Below are 12,385 nucleotides of genomic sequence, written 5' to 3'. Positions count from 1 at the left end.
ATTTACAAAAACAAGCTATGGGATGACGCTTTTACTTCCGGGGTTACGTTTCCTCACGTTTCCTCTTAAGTCATCCCATAGCTTGTGTTTGTAAATTGTTTTTATTTATTTATTTATTTATTTTTTATAATATAACGTTAAAAAAACATCTGTATTTTTATAATATAGCGTTATATTTTTATAATATAGCGTTATATTTTTATAACATAGCGTTAAAAAAAACATCTGTATTAATCATGACCCCGGAAGTAAATGGGGGGGAAGGTTTTTGTAGGGGGAAGAAATTTGGCGTGACAGCTCCTCAAGTACCACCATATTGAGCCATATTAAAATACAGTAGCATGGTAGGTCTAAGTATTCATTAAACCAAGGCAGAGGTTTTATTTAACAAGTATATTTAATATTGTTGGCCAGTGTAACGTGTCGGATGAGTAAAGCCAATCCTTTCAAATTGCACACAGTTTCATTATAGGAAAATAAAACACTGTACTTTAATCAAGTGATTTGTTGGCATATCCCTAGATGGAGCCTGTGTACCATCACAGTTTGAGAATCACTGCTCTAGATCAGTGGTCCCCAACCACTGCAGAATAATTTTTTATTAAATTTTTTTATTTTTTTATTAAATCAACATAAAAAACACAAGATACACTTACAATTAGTGCACCAACCCAAAAAACCTCCATTTTTCATGACAAAAAAATAAATAAATCATAAAAAATTAAAAATTCTCATCCCTCCCCATAAGTAAAAACACAATACAATGATTTGCAAAATATTTTCAACTTGAATTTAGTTGAATAGACAGCAAAGACAAGATACTTAATGTTCGAACTGAGAAACGTTTTTTTTTGTTCACTCTATTCAATTGAATATACAGTGCAGGTTGAAAAAGATTTGCAAATCATTATATTCTGTTTTTATTTATGGTTTACACAATGTGCAAACTTTACTGGTTTTGTGTTTTGTATTTATTGTAATAGAAAACACACCAAATATGCAGTATTTTCCCCAAAAAATATTTCTAAGTGCAATATTTGATGTGAAGTAATTGGGGCCTTGAATAGGTCAGTAATTCATAAGAACAAACCTCCCCAAATGTCTGTTATTTTTGTGCTAAATATTTTTTGTCTACTATAGTGTTATTTTTTTATCAACATTTGGACTCATAACAATCCTTCCACCTTGTCAAAATCCTCCCCAAACTTGTCCCAAACATTTGTCCTGCAAAAAAAAAACATGTTTTGTCCACTATAATTTCCATACTAACCTTTTATGGTCTTCTAGTTATTATTCATAATCAGCCACCAGACCATATCAAAATCTCCTCAAACTTGTCCCATTCATTTGTGCTGTATAAATTTAAAACATTCAAAAGAAAGTTTTTTTTAACTGGAGACCTCTGATATATATATATATATATATATATATATATATATATATATATATATATATATATATATATATATATATATATATATATATATATATGTATTAGGGGTGTGGGAAAGAATCAATTCGAATACGTTGTGCGATTCAAAATTGGTTCTATTTTTTTTTTTTAAATCAATTTTTTTTTTTTTTTAATCCATCCAACAAACCAGTACACAGCAATACCATAACAATGCAATCCAATTCCAAAACCAAACCTGACCCAGCAACATTGAGAACTCCAATAAACAGAGCAATTGAAAGGACACACAAACACAACACAGAACAAACCAAAAGTAGTGAAACAAAAATGAATATTATCAACAACAGTATCAATATTAGTTATATTTTCAGCATAGCAGTGATTAAAAATCCCTCATTGACATTATCATTAGACATTTATAAAAATATAAAAATAAAGAAAAATAGTGTCACAGTGGCTTACACTTGCATCGCATCTCATAAGCTTGACAACACACTGTGTCCAATATTTTCACAAAGATAAAATAAGTCATATTTTTGGTTTGTTTAATAGTTAAAACAAATTTACATTATTGCAATCAGTTGATAAAACCTTGTCCTTTACAATTATAAAAGTTATTTTTTTTAAATCTACCACTCTGCTTGTATGTCAGCAGACTGGGGTGGATCCTGCTGAAATGCTATGTATTGAATGAATACAGAATAATTTTGAATCGGAAAAATATCGTTTTTGAATCGAGAATCGAATCGAATCAAAAAAATCGATATATTATCGAATCGTGACCCCAAGAATCGATATTGAATCGAATCGTGGGAAACCCAAAGATTCACAGCCCTTATATATATATATATATATATATATATATATATATATATATATATATATATATATATATATATATATATATATATACAAACCCCGTTTCCATATGAGTTGGTAAATTGTGTTGGATGTAAATATAAACGGAATACAATGATTTGCAAATCCTTTTCAACCCATATTCAGTTGAATGCACTACAAAGACAACATATTTGATGTTCAAACTCATAAACTTTTCTTTTTTTTTTTGCAAAAAATAATTAACTTAGAATTTCATGGCTGCAACACGTGCCAAAGTAGTTGGGAAAGGACATGTTCACCACTGTGTTACATCACCTTTTCTTTTAACAATTCTCAATAAACGTTTGGGAAATGAGGAAACATTTTTAAAGCTTTAAAGGGGAAATCTTTCCCATTCTTGTTTTATGCAGCGCTTCAGTTGTTCAACAGTCCAGGGTTTCCGCTGTCGTATTTGACGCTTCATAATGCGCCACACATTTTCGATGGGAGACAGGTCTGCAGGCGGGCCAGGAAAGTACCCGCACTCTTTTACTACGAAGCCACGCTGTTGTAACAAGGGCTTGGCATTGTCTTGCTGAAATAAGCAGGGGTGTCCATGATAACATTGCTTGGATGACAACATATGTTGCTCTTAAACCTGAATCAATCAATCAATGAATGTTTATTTATATAGCCCCAAATCACAAATGTCTCAAAGGACTGCGCAAATCATTACGACTACAACATCCTCGGAAGAACCCACAAAAGGGCAAGGAAAACTCACACCCAGTGGGCAGGGAGAATTCACATTCAGTGGGACGCCAGTGACAATGCTGACTATGAGAAACCTTGGAGAGGACCTCAGATGTGGGCAACCCCCCCCCTCTAGGGGACCGAAAGCAATGGATGTCGAGCGGGTCTAACATGATACTGTGAAAGTTCAATCCATAGTGGCTCCAAGACAGCAGTGAGAGTCCCGTCCACAGGAAACCATCTCAAGCGGATCAGCAGCGTAGAGATGTCCCCAACCGATACAGGCGAGCGGTCCATCCTGGGTCCCGACGAGCGGTCCATCCTGGGTCTCGACTCTGGACAGTCAGTACTTCATCCATGGTCATCGGACCGGACCCCCTCCACAAGGGAGGGGGGGACATAGGAGAAAGAAAAGAAGCGGCAGATCAACTGGTCTAAAAAGGAGGTCTATTTAGAATGGACCATTCAGCATTAATGGTGCCTTCACAGATGTGTAAGTTACCCATGCCTTGGGCACTAATACACCCCCATACCATCACAGATGCTGGCTTTTGAACTTTGCGCCTATAACAATCCGGATGGTTATTTTCCTCTTTGTTCCAGAGGACACCACGTCCGCCGTTCCCAAATATAATCGGAAATGTGGACTCGTCAGGCCAAAGGACACTTTTCCACTTTGGATCAGTCCATCCTAGATGAGCTCAGCCCAGCGAAGCGGGCGGCGTTTCTGGGTTCTGTTGATAAATTCGTTTGGCTTTGCATAGTAGAGTTTTAACTTGCACTTACAGATGTAACGACCAACTGTAGTTACTGACAGTGGTTTTATGAGGTGTTCCTGAGCCCATGTGGTGATATCTTTTACACACTGATGTCGGTTTTTGATGCAGTACCGCCTGAGGGATCAAAGGTCCGTAATATCATCCCTTACGTGCAGTGATTTCTCCAGATTCTCTGAACCTTTTGATGATTTTACGGACCGTAGATGGTAAAATCCCTAAATTCCTTGCAATATCTTGTTGAGAAATGTTGTTCTAAAACTATTCGACAATTTGCCTACAAATTGGTGACCATCGCCCCATCCCTGTATGTGAATTACTGAGCATTTCATGGAAGCTGCTTTTATACCCAGTCATGGCACCCACCTGTTCCCAATTAGCCTGCACACCAGTGGGATGTTCCAAATAAGTGTTTGATGAGCCTTCCTCAATTTTATCAGTATTTATTGCCACATTTCCCAACTTCTTTGTCACGTGTTGCTGGCATCAAATTCTAAAGTTAATGATTATTTGCAAAAAAAAAAAAGTTTATCAGTTTGAACATCGAATATGTTGTCTTTGTAGCATATTCAACTGAATATGGGTTGAAAATGATTTCCAAATCATTGTATTCCGTTTATATTTACATCTAACACAATTTCCCAACTCATATGGAAAGGGGGTTTGTATATATATATATGTATATATAAAACCATTTTCTACCGCATGTCCCTTTTGGGGTCGCTGGAGCCTATCTCAGCTGCATTCGGGCGGAAGGCGGCGTACACCCTGGACCTCATCGCAGGGCCAACACAGATAGACAGACAACATTCACACTCACATTCACACACTAGGGTCAATTTAGGGTTGCTAGGCAAACTATCCTCAGGTGCATGTTTTTGGAGGTGGGAGGAAGCCGGAGTACTTACGCAGTCACGCGGAGAACATGCAAGATCCCGAGCCTGGGATTGAACCCAGGCCTATTCAGGACCTCCATATTGTGAGGCAGAAGCAGTAACCCCTGTTCCACCGTGCTGCATACATATACATATCTATATATATATATATATATATATATATATATACATATATATATATATAGGCAAATCATATGCATTTTCCCATCGATAACGTGACATTGCACTTGCACCACAGTGGGTAGGTGAGTAACAAGCGGTAGAAAATGGATTAGAAAGGACAGATTTAAAAACATTTTTGTATTTAACTTGGGACCCCCCGTGGGCCGGATTTTGCACTCTGGCGGGCTGTATCTGGCCCGTGTGTCATAGTTTGAGGACCCCTGGCATAGAACTATAATTGTCAAACAAAAATTGGGGTAGCACAACAGAATGGGACGAGGTGGGCGGGGCAATTTCGCATGGGTGTGTGATCTGGAAAAAAAAAGGTTGTGCGGTTCTTGTAGATCAGGGGTCGGCAACCCAAAATGTTGAAAGAGTTATATTGGACCAAAAATACAAAAACAAATCTGTCTGGAGCCGCAAACAATTAAAAGCTATATTACATGCAGATAGTGTGTCATGAGAAATAAATTGAACTAAGAGGAGGACTTAAAGGAAACTAATTGAGCTCAAATATAGCTACAAATGAGGCATAGTAAAGCAATATGTACATATAGCTAACCTAAATAGCATGTTAGCATCGATTAGCTTGCAGTCATGCAATGACTAAATATGTCTGATTATCACTCCACACAAGTCAATAACATCAACAAAACTCACCTTTGTGCATTCACGCACAACGTTGAAAGTTTGGTGGACAAATTGAGACAGAAAAAGAAGTGGCATAAAACACGTCCTAGAAAGTCAGAGAAAGTTGTACATGTAAACAAACTAAGGTGCGTTCAAAGACCGTCAAAATTAGTAGGACAAAACAGTGCTCACCAAATACTTGAAACGGTGAAGCATGTTTAATAAAAATAGTGTGCTTTATAGCAATTAGGGAGGTTTGTGTCATGTTTGTCCACCTGCAGAAACCATATTAAAACAAAAAAATGTATTTTTTCCTCTCATTTTTTTCCATTTTTCATACATTTTTGAAAAAGCTCCAGAGAGGTTTGGTGGACAAAATGAGACAGAAAAAGAAGTGGCATAAAACACGTCCTAGAAAGTCGGAGAAAGTTGTACATGTAAACAAACTAAGGTGAGTTCAGGACCATCAAAATTAGTAGGACAAAACAGCGCTCACCAAATACTTGAATCGGTGAAGCATGTTTAATATAAATACTGTGCTTTATAGCAATTAGGGAGGTTTGTGTAATGTTTGTCCTCCTGCAGAAACCATATTAAAACAAAAAAATTTATTTTTTCCTCTCAATATTTTCCATTTTTCATACATTTTTGAAAAAGCTCCAGAGAGGTTTGGTGGACAAAATGAGACAGAAAAAGAAGTGGCATAAAACACGTCGGGGAAAGTTGTATATGTAAACAAACTAAGGTGAGTTCAAGGACCGTCAAATTATTAGTACAAGACAGCGCTCACCAAATACTTGAGTCAGTGAAGCATGTTTAATATAAATAGTGTTCTTTAATGCAATTAGGGAGATTTGTGTCATGTTTGTCCTCCCGCAGAAATCATATTAAAACAAAAATTTTAATTTTTTCCTCTCATTTTTTTCCATTTTTTATACATTTTTGAAAAAGCTCCAGAGAGGTTTGGTGGACAAAATGAGACAGAAAAAGAAGTGGCATAAAACACGTCGGAGAAAGTTGTATATGTAAACAAACTAAGGTGAGTTCAAGGACCGTCAAATTATTAGTACAAGACAGCGCTCACCAAATACTTGAATCAGTGAAGCATGTTTAATATAAATAGTGTTCTTTAATGCAATTAGGGAGATTTGTAGCATGTTTGTCCTCCTGCAGAAACCATATTAAAACAAAAAATTTAAATTTTTCCTCTCATTTTTTTCAATTTTTCATACATTTTTGAAAAAGCTCCAGAGAGGTTTGGTGGACAAAATGAGACAGAAAAAGAAGTGGCATAAAACACGTCCTAGAAAGTCGGCGACAGTTGTACATGTAAACAAACTAAGGTGAGTTCAAGGACCGTCAAAATTAGTAGGACAAAACAGCGCTCGCCAAATACTTGAATCAGTGAAGCATGTTTAATACAAATAGTGTGCTTTAAAACAATGTTTGTCCTCCTGCAGAAACCATATTAAAACAAAAAATGTATTTTTTCCTCTCATTTTTTCCATTTTTCATACATTTTTGAAAAAGCTCCAGAGAGGTTTGGTGGACAAAATGAGACAGAAAAAGAAGTGGCATAAAACACATCCTAGAAAATTGGAGAAAGTTGTACATGTAAACAAACTAAGGTGAGTTCAAGGACAATCAAAAATAGTATGACAAAACAGCGCTCGCCATATACTTGAATCAGTGAAGCATGTTTAATAAAAAATAATGTGCTTTATAGCAATTAGGGAGGTTTGTATCGTGTTTGTCCTCCTGCAGAAAGCATATTAAAACAAAAAAATAAATTTTTTCCTCTCATTTTTTTCCATTTTTCATACATTTTTTAAAAAGCTCCAGAGAGGTTTGGTGGACAAAATGAGACAGAAAAAGAAGTGGCATAAAACACGTCCTAGAAAGTCGGAGAAAGTTGTACATGTAAACAAACTAAGGTGAGTTCAATGACCATCAAAATTAGGACAAAACAGCGCTCACCTAAAACTTGAATTAGTGAAGCATGTTTAATACAAATAGTGTGCTTTATAGCAATGTTTGTCCTCCTGCAGAAACCATATTAAAACAATTGTTTTTATTTATTCCTAATTTTTTTCCATTTTTCATACATTTTTGAAAAAGCTCCAGAAGCCACTAGGGCGGCGCTAAAGAGCCGCGTCTGGCTCTAGAGCCGCGGGTTGCCAACCCCTGTTGTAGGAGTTAAGTGATCCTTTAGGGGGCGCTGTTGTATTCTAAAAGCTCGTGGGCGACATTAACATACCAAACGTTCCTTTCCACAATTACTTATAGTTTCATGTTCAGTGTTTTTGTCTTATTTTGTTGAGGGAATGTTTTAAAAAACGAGTAAGGTTATATGAGTCGCCGTGCTCGGTAAAACATGTATGGTTTTCGTTCACTTATTGACCTTTTTGTCTGCTCAGCTGTGTTTTGCATTTTCATATTTGCATATTTACCTTGAGGAAGAAAAAAAAAAGGAGTAGTTTCGGGGGCGGGTGTACTGCAGTGGAGCGAAGCGAGCAGACCTCCAGCCTGAGGCGGGCTGTTGGTTGAAGTGTGTCCGGCAGAGGAGGCAGTCTTCTCGGCGGGGGCTTGGTGTAACTAGCGCTGGGTCTGGTAGAGTCAAAGGCAAGCGGAAGGGTTTTTCTTCATGCCCCCGCACGTTAAACACAAATGAGCCGGGCGTTGGAGGAGCGAACACGCATAAAGGTCTGGACGAGGGTCGCTTTTTGGACGACAAGCTTCCAGTCGGTCGAGGATCTTTTGTATTTCCTCACTGAATGCTGAGGACATTTTGGATTTTTTTATTTTCTTTAACTCCTCTGACATTTAAGTCTTAATCAGCCGGAACTTATTGACCACTGTCTTTTTTTATGATGTTTTATTTTTCATGTGAATTAAGCCACTTTAGTAGCGCTTTTCTTTGGAAAATGTGCTCTTTGGGCCAATTTAACTCGCTCTTTTAAGTGGGCTACATTAGCTAGCTACCAGCCTAGCTTAAAGCCCTGCGAAGTACTGTCTTCTTAGCGGACTAATGTCCACTTCTACACATCAAGTTTGACTGGGATCGGGTCACCTGTGTCGTGGACAAACGGACGTTACGAAAACATCCAGGTGAGTTTTTTTTTTTCTTATCGTAAATGTGTGGGGGGGGGCCCCCCAAGCAACTTCGCTATGCTAACAATGCTAACACGGCTAGTCGTAGCCTAGCGAGTGGCGTCCCGATATTTTTACATTCAAGTCTTCATTCTATTTTTTTTCCCCTTTATTATATCTTTGTGAATCACTTGTGAAATTTCAGGCACGAAGTGTGTGCTGTCACAGCTTTTAACCCTGTTTGATTTTATGTGCAGAAATTAGACAATATTGTCCCAGAATTCACAATTTACAAGTACCGTATTTCCTCGAATAGCCGCCTGGGCGCTAATAATTTAAAACCTCTTCTCACTCCTGCACTTATTCAAGGCATGCGGTAAAAGTAAACAGGCGCTAATAATTTTAAAACCTCTTCTCACCCCTGCGCTTACCAATGGCATGCAGTTAAAAATTGAGTGTGATATAAAAAAGGAAAATTAAATATATAAAATTCTTCTGCGGCCGCGGCCGGTGGTTGGGGACCACTGCTCTACAATAAGTCATCGCGCCCACCCTTACACCGTCCTATCTGCGTGCCGGTCGGACGCATGCATATCGCTGTTTCTCATACGAGATTGCAATGCATACTTGGTCAACAGCTCTACCTTTTACACTGATGGTTGTGATATAAACAACTTGAACACTCTTACTAATATGCGCCACACTCTGTGAAACCACACCAAACACATTTCTGGGGAACATTGGCTCTGTAACACATTATGAACGCAACATAAGAATTACCTAGAATTCCAATGTATCCATGACTCTTGGCTTTATTATATACGCGCCTCCAACTCCGCCCTCCTCAACCGGCGCACGGGGAAGGGGGGGGGGGGGGGGGGGTTTGGTGCTAGTGGGGTGTATAATATAGCCAAAAGTCATGGATGCATTGGAATTCTGGGTAATTCTTATGTTGCGTTTATAATGTGTTACAGAGCCGATGTTCTCCAGAAATGTGTTTGGTGTGGGTTCACAGAGTGTGGCGTATATTTGTAAGAGTGTTAAAGACAAGTTGTTTTATATCACAACCATCAGTGTGATCTGTATGGCTGTGGAACAAGACCCCTGGTTTACACATAGTATAAGCAAAATTAAAAAAGACTCTCACCATTTTGGAAATGACGACAGGGGGAAGCGTCACTCGTGACGTCACGACTTTGACCCGGCGGTAAAAGTAAGCATGCGTTAATAAATTTGGGGAGAGAGTTTGACCCGGCAGTAATTCATATTACATGCCTGGCGGCTATTCAAGGAAATACGGTAAATATGGTCCACAATATGACGCTTTGCGCATGCGTGTCAACGCTAAAGGTTTCCTTGGAACAAAAATATCGATAGCAATTAATGTTAATGATGTTATAATATTGGGATTATTTTTTGGCATTAATTTTCATATCAGGAAACAATCAATCAATCAATGTTTATTTATATATATCACGGTGGCAGAGGGGTTAGTGCGTCTGCCTCACAATACGAAGGTCCTGCAGTCCTGGGTTCAAATCCAGGCTCGGGATCTTTCTGTGTGGAGTTTGCATGTTCTCCCCGTGAATGCGTGGGTTCCCTCCGGGTACTCCGGCTTCCTCCCACTTCCAAAAACATGCACCTGGGGATAGGTTGATTGGCAACACTAAATTGGCCCTAGTGTGTGAATGTGAGTGTGAATGTTGTCTGTCTATCTGTGTTGGCCCTGCGATGAGGTGGCGACTTGTCCAGGGTGTACCCCGCCTTCCACCCGATTGTAGCTGAGATACACCCCCTCCACCCTCCACCCCCATCGAGGGGACCGAAAACAATGGATGTCGAGCGGGTCTAACATGATACTGTGAAAGTTCAATCCATAGTGGATCCAACACAGTAGCGAGAGTCCTGTCCATAGTGGAGCCAACAGGAAACCTAGCGAGTGGCGTCTCGATATTTCTACATTCAAGTCTATATCATTATTTTTTTCCTTTATTATGTCTTTGTGAATCACTTGTGAAATTTCAGGCACAAATTGTGTGCTGTCACAGCTTTTAATCCTGTTTTATTTTATCAATCAATCAATGTTCATTTATATAGCCCTAAATCGCAAGTGTCTCAAAGGGCTGCACAAACCACAACGACATCCTCGGTAGGGCCCACATAAGGGCAAGGAAAACTCACCCCAGCGGGACGTCGGTGACAGTGACAATGAAGACTATGAGAAACCTTGGAGAGGACCGCATATGTGGGCCAACCCCCCCACCCCCCAGGAGACCGAAAGCAATGGATGTCGAGTGGGTCTAACATGATACTGTGAAAGTTCAATCCATAGTGCAGTGTTTTTCAACCACTGTGCCGCGGCACATTAGTGTGCCGTGATATACAGTCTGGTGTGCCGTGGGAGATGATGTCATTTCACCTATTTGGGTTAAATTTATTTTTTGCAAACCAGTAATTATAATCTGCAAATGTGTTGTTGTTGAGTGTCTGTGCTGTCTAGAGCTCAGCAGAGTAATTGTGTAATACTCTTCCATATCAGTAGGTGGCCGCAGGTAGCTAATTGCTTTGTCGTTATCACAATATGCAGATGACAGCGGGAGGCAGGGTGCAGGTAAAAAGGTATCTAATGCTTAAACCGAAACACAAAAGCAGAAGGTGAGTGCATTGAAGTTCAGGGAAGGCTGAACAACTGAACAGATGACAAAATGATAAAAAAAACAGAACGCTGGACGACAGCAAAGACTTACAGCGTGTGGAGCAGACGGCGTCCACAAAGTACATCCGTACATGACATGACAATCCACAATGTCCCCATAAAGAAGGATAAAAACAACTGAGCGGGAGGCAGCTTGCAGGTAAAAGGGTATCTAATGCTTTAACTGAAAAACAAAAGCAAAAGGTGAGTGCATTGAAGTTCAGGGAAGGCTATGCACAACAAAATTACAACTGAACAGACGACAAAATAAAAAAAAAAGAACGCTGGACAACAGCAAAGACTTACAGCGTGTGGAGCAGACGCCGTCCACAAAGTACATCCGTACATGACATGACATGACAATCCACAATGTCCCCATAAAGAAGGATAAAAACAACTGAAATATTTTTGTTTGCTAAAACAAAGCAGGTGCGGGGAATATCGCTTAAAGGAAGACATGAAACTGCTACAAGAAAATACCAACAAAACAGGAAAAGCCACCAAAATAGGAGCGCAAGACAAGAAGTAAAACACTACACACAGGAAAACAGCAAAAAAGTACAAATAAGTCAGGGTGTGATGTGACAGGTGGTGACAGTAAACCTACTTTGAGACAAGAGCTATATTGCTTGGTTATGCTTTAAAGTGATATCCGACGACTTTTTACTGTCAATATCAAGTTTAATTTTTTAATTATTTCTGCTGGTGGTGTGCCTTTGGATTTTTTCAACGCAAAAAATGTGCCTCGGCTCAAAAAAGGTTGAAAAACACTGCCATAGTGGATCCAACACAACCGTGAGAGTCCAGTCCAAAGTGGATCCAACACAGTAGCGAGAGTCCTGTCCATAGTGGAGCCAGCAGGAAACCATCCCAAGCGGAGGCGGATCAGCAGCGCAGAGATGTCCCCATCCGATACACAGGCGAGCGGTCCATCCTGGGTCCCGACTCTGGACGAGCGGTCCATTCTGGGTCCCGACTCTGGACAGCCAGTACTTCATCCATGGCCACCGGACCGGAAACCCTCCACAAGGGAGAGTGGGTCAGAATTGAAAAAGAAAAGAAACTGCAGATCAACTGGTCTAAAAAGGAAGTCTATTTAAAGGCCAGAGTATACAAATGAGTTTTAAGGTGAGATTTAAGTGCTTCTACG

The 12,385-nt window shown here is 39.3% G+C and overlaps 2 protein-coding genes across 10 annotated transcripts in view; one reads left to right on the top strand and one right to left on the bottom strand.

Moving 5' to 3' along the window:
- The window catches only part of sgtb (small glutamine rich tetratricopeptide repeat co-chaperone beta), a 49,094-nt gene extending 43,494 nt beyond the window's left edge, over window positions 1-5,600 (bottom strand). Inside the window, exon 1 of the mRNA XM_061908179.1 lies at window positions 5,481-5,600. The gene's annotated coding sequence lies outside the window, so the exon portion shown is untranslated. The remainder of the gene's footprint in view (window positions 1-5,480) is intronic.
- A 2,155-nt stretch (window positions 5,601-7,755) lies between these two features.
- erbin (erbb2 interacting protein) overlaps window positions 7,756-12,385 on the top strand; it is a 117,597-nt gene continuing 112,967 nt past the window's right edge. For 4 of the 9 annotated variants that reach the window (XR_009807799.1, XR_009807798.1, XR_009807797.1 and 1 more), the window contains exon 1: window positions 7,757-8,558. The gene's annotated coding sequence lies outside the window, so the exon portion shown is untranslated. Of the gene's footprint in view, window positions 8,559-12,385 lie in introns of all 9 variants that reach the window. The other 5 variants (XR_009807796.1, XM_061908168.1, XM_061908170.1 and 2 more) reach the window with 4 other exon arrangements.

This window comes from Nerophis ophidion, linkage group LG08 (assembly GCF_033978795.1).
Source record: "Nerophis ophidion isolate RoL-2023_Sa linkage group LG08, RoL_Noph_v1.0, whole genome shotgun sequence".
NCBI lineage: Eukaryota > Metazoa > Chordata > Actinopteri > Syngnathiformes > Syngnathidae > Nerophis > Nerophis ophidion.
This window is presented reverse-complemented; position numbering and strand designations above follow the sequence as displayed.